At 42.8% G+C, this 4,400-nt stretch overlaps 1 protein-coding gene across 1 annotated transcript in view; it reads left to right on the top strand.

The window, feature by feature from the left end:
• sema4c (sema domain, immunoglobulin domain (Ig), transmembrane domain (TM) and short cytoplasmic domain, (semaphorin) 4C) overlaps positions 1-4,400 on the top strand; it is a 104,241-nt gene that overhangs the window by 7,802 nt on the left and 92,039 nt on the right. The window lies entirely within an intron of this gene.

Raw genomic sequence — 4,400 nt, 5'->3', positions numbered from 1 at the left:
GGAGGGGAGGGGGTGGCGGGGGGTGTAGAGGCAGCATTTCTGCAAGGGTGCACCAAATCTCTTTTTTCAAATTTGCATCATTGAAGTTTTGTTTGCCATTTTTAACCCCCCCACCCCCTTTTTTTTTTATAGCTGATCAGTGCAATTTTGAAAGTGTCATGGCACAGAGGCCTCACCCAAATCTAATTACTGCTTTCTGAAACAAACGAACGAACAGATGGAGAATAATCTGTAGCTCCCAGTCATGACATAAAGATTTGTGCTTTTCTTCAGCACTCAGAAAGGGAGAGAGAGAGTGACCGGAGGCCTTTTCGAAGGTGGAGCTCCTCTGGGCGGCTGGGCTTCGCTGCATTATTAATGAATGGCAGAATGGAGGTGCCGGACAGTCCTGACCTGCTTGTTACCAGCTGACCACTGCTGACCATCTGCCGCCCCCCCACAATCCCCCCCGCACGTGCTTTCTCTCGTTCCATCTCGCCATCCATCTCAGAAACCTTCTGTTAGGAGTGCATGCATATTCATCAAGAACTGAGTGCTATGGTTTTACACAAAACACCACACTTAATTACAGTTACAAGGTTGGATTGGATATTTGCTAGTTTTCTTTTTTCTTTTCTTTTCTTTCTTTTAATGAAAAAGCAACATTTCTGTCAAAGCGATGTCACAGAAAATGAGTACGTCCGTGAATGCTGGGGTGAACGTGAGTTTCAAAATGTAATTAAAAAACTTGAGTTGAAAAACCAGCAACTGCTCAGCCTAGACTGACAGTTAGCCTCTAGCTAGCTAATTTATTTCAGTTTAGTTCTTTGTTTTTGTATAAATTAAAGAAATGTGACTTTTTAAGTGTTTTCATTTGCTGCTGTTCCTGGGAGCTATTTTGGAACAGTACATGCTCTTGGACTGCAGGGCACCACTTCATTCCACTTACATATGTCTGTCCTCTGAATATCTAAAGCACTTTTTCAAGCATTGCTGGAAGAATTAAACCATATATATAAACCATACATATATATAAAGCTCCAATAACAGGGTCCTCTCTTGTTCTTGTTGTTGATGGTGATGTCACATGGATAAGCAACTAAACTGCAGAAGGTTTCCACAGGTGGTGCGAAAGCAAACACGTTGGTCTATAACCATTTCATAGTGGGAATAATCAATCTTAATAACCATAAGGAGTCATTCCAACTATTTGGTTTGAAAACACTCCATTTAGCCTCTTTCCCAAAACCGTTTTGTGACATAGTCGCAAAGATGAGTCCCTCTTTAGGTTACCTTTGGCCAAAAGTCACCAATTGTGATTACCAATCGTGCTTTCGAACCTGAAGGTCAGCACCGCTGACCCAAAAGAGTTATGGAGCATAGTTAAAGTCAGTGAGGTCGGCGTGGAGCGCTTTAAGTGCGACATATAAAATGTTTGATTCAAACTCCAGCTACAGAGATGGTCTGTCATCACGACATCGCACCCTCAAGCCACAAAGTCGGCTTACTCTTTCATAGGAGGACCATTTCAGCACCTGTCTTGGCAGCTCAGAGGCGTTACAGCAGCGGGTTGACTTTAACCCCTCGTGTCGCCTGAGTCCTTTCAGAAATCTGGAGGGGCTACTGACTCTCACTGAGCTGACTGGGAGGCTACTTGTTTTTTGGCCTGTTGTCTTAACTTTGCTTCCTTGTTTTAAAGATATTTTACTGGAATAGATTTCATGAACTCTACTTTCTCAGCAAATACGTTGTTGTTACACAGAAATTGTTATTTTAATTCATACTTGCACACGTCATGTGAATAAGAACACAAGTCTACAGTTTTCATCTTACTTGTTGCTCAAAGTACACAATTATATTTTGTAGTACAGACAAAATATGTCTTTTTACTGTTCCTCCATTATCCTGTGTAGCATTTGTTGTACATTTTAAATATCTGCAAAGTTACACAAACTAAAGTCCAGCTAAACAACAGATAGGAGCCAAAAGTAAAACGTAAGAGCTGTTTCATTTTGCCCTGACAGTTTTATTATTGTTTTTGCCCCCAAATCTTTGATTCTTTATTCTATTTTAGTTTTTTTTGACTGAGCCAAAGAAAACTGAAGCTAAGAAATCTTTCTTTTATACACATTAGGTAACCAGTTCCTTAGATTCCCCCAGTCTAAAAGATAGATGCTTTCTATCTAAAAACACTGAGAACCAATTGTGTTTTGAGGGCAGAGTGTAAAGTACTTAGTATGTTTTTTCTGCGGCCCCCGATGGCCCGACTGTCGGCTGGTTGTTGTTTTGTTTGTTCCGAGTCAGCAGATGTTTTCTGTCTCAGATGTTCGCGCTCAGCTTTGTGTACAGAAGACGCCAGAATTGTTCTTGTTTCTTACTGCGCTGGCTTCAGTGATACATCATTAGTGGACTCAGAGTATGAGGGGAGATTCCTGTTGTTTACTGATAGTGGTAATATTGCTCTGACTCAAGAATATTTGAGTGAAATGTGCATATTCGTTTCTTGTTTTTAGTCCCTTTTTTCTCTAGGATAGTGTCTGCAGGGTTGCTTCAGAGGACCACTACCTTTAAGTACCGGCTTATGTCCTGTATATCTATATCTATATGAGGTTTTTATGCACTTTTGTGTGCAGGAGTAGGGGGGATGTAAAGGAAAGTAGGCCCCCACCTTCCTTTTTCTCATTCTAACCAGAGCATGGTAGTTTGTTTTTATGACAGCCCCCTTTTTTGAGCATTGTTCTGCTCTGTCATAGCTTGCCCTACCGTGGGACCAGCCGTTAGTGTGCAGGAAGTGCCAGGAGCACGCAAAATTAGCACACACACACACACACACAGAAACTGTGTCTGCTGGAGTCTCCCAAGCTTTTGCCTCACGCTCACACATAAAGTTTTGAAAGGACAATAAAAAAAAGCTGCCCTGTGGCTTGCAGGCTGGTAAGCTGCAGCTTATCCAGGAAGGAGCTGCAGCCGGGCTAATGGCCTCTCTCCAGGGTAGGCACTACACCGGGGCCCGTACAGGCTTATCAGCAGCAGGAGGGCCCCTACCATGGCTGCTCTCTGAGATCTCCTCTGAGCTGGTCTGTGGGAGTAGCTTAGGTTTTGTAGCAGTTAGGGGGGAGTAAGAGCGACCCTGCTTATTTCCGGCGAGCCTGTAGGAAAATCAAAGTTAGTCATTAGTTGCCGTTAGATAAAAATTCAGATGTTTCCACAGCGTAGCACCTCTAATTGGAAATTCAGTTATTTTAGTGTTCCTAATTGCATACACAGTCTTACTGGGAAGTCAATGCAACTCTTAATTGTTCAAAAGTCAATTATGGACCAGTGTGGCTTTTACCACTAACTAAGGACATTTTTCAAACGCTTTGGGGTTCTTTTTCAAGCGTCTCTAAAGCTGAGGTGGTTTTCTCCGCCTTAACTGGAGACGTCTCAGTAAAAAAGCCAGCGTGACTTGTGGAAAGTAGAAAAGACTCCAGATACTTTGCCCCCCCTTGACTGACTAATCAGAGCTCTGTGTGACGTCTCCAGCATCATCTGAAGCCATGAATCACCTCCCCCACATTTCATCTGCGGTGAAAAAGGAAACTAGTATGATGTTCCCAGCAGCTTCGCAGGGAAGGCCTTAAACTGTTTAACACTGTTTTCACCTTAATGATAGGTAAAGGCAGGCATGTGCCCTAAACTGGTCTTTTCGTTCCGTTGATAACGTGACATCTTCACTCCTTAACTGCTTTGCATATTGCCCGCAATAGAGTGGATGGAATTGGAGACATAAACAGCAGCTTGAGTAATTAGCTGATTTAAATAGGGAGATAGAACTGGCATATATATATGCATGATTAATCCTAAGATGAACACCATCTTTGTACATGGTAAAAAACAACACAAGTCGTTGAATTGAAAACAAAAATGAAATCCAGCTGTCTTTGATTCATCTTGTTAGGATTACCACATCCTGGATGACTGAGAATCTACACTAGAAGTGCAACGTAAGGTCTTAACGATATCCAAGTTACTTGAAGAACACATTCGCTTGATGCAGATCTGATAGAGACTGTCTATACTAAAGTAAGAAGATCTTGTCAACAAGGGTGCTGGATTTAAGAATTATGCACTTTTAGACCGAACAGTTAAAAGGACTCCGAGTGGGACTGTGTGTCCCACTTTAAGGACATACGTTTCGCCAAGAGAACACTAATTGCACGACTCTTGGCTGATATTCTACAAAAGCCATGTCTCTTATGCACTGGCGGCGCCAGGGGGGCGCTAGGGGGTGCTATTGCTCCCCCTGGAAAAGTCATAGCACCCCCGTAGCACCCCCAAGCAAAGGCATAACCGGGGTATGTGTGGGACATGTCCCCCACTTCCCTTATGTATGCCCTATATCCCCCGCACTTTTTTCCAGCCGTTGCAATTGTTTAATT

Source organism: Kryptolebias marmoratus, linkage group LG1 (genome assembly GCF_001649575.2).
Source record: "Kryptolebias marmoratus isolate JLee-2015 linkage group LG1, ASM164957v2, whole genome shotgun sequence".
Lineage (NCBI taxonomy): Eukaryota > Metazoa > Chordata > Actinopteri > Cyprinodontiformes > Rivulidae > Kryptolebias > Kryptolebias marmoratus.
This window is presented reverse-complemented; position numbering and strand designations above follow the sequence as displayed.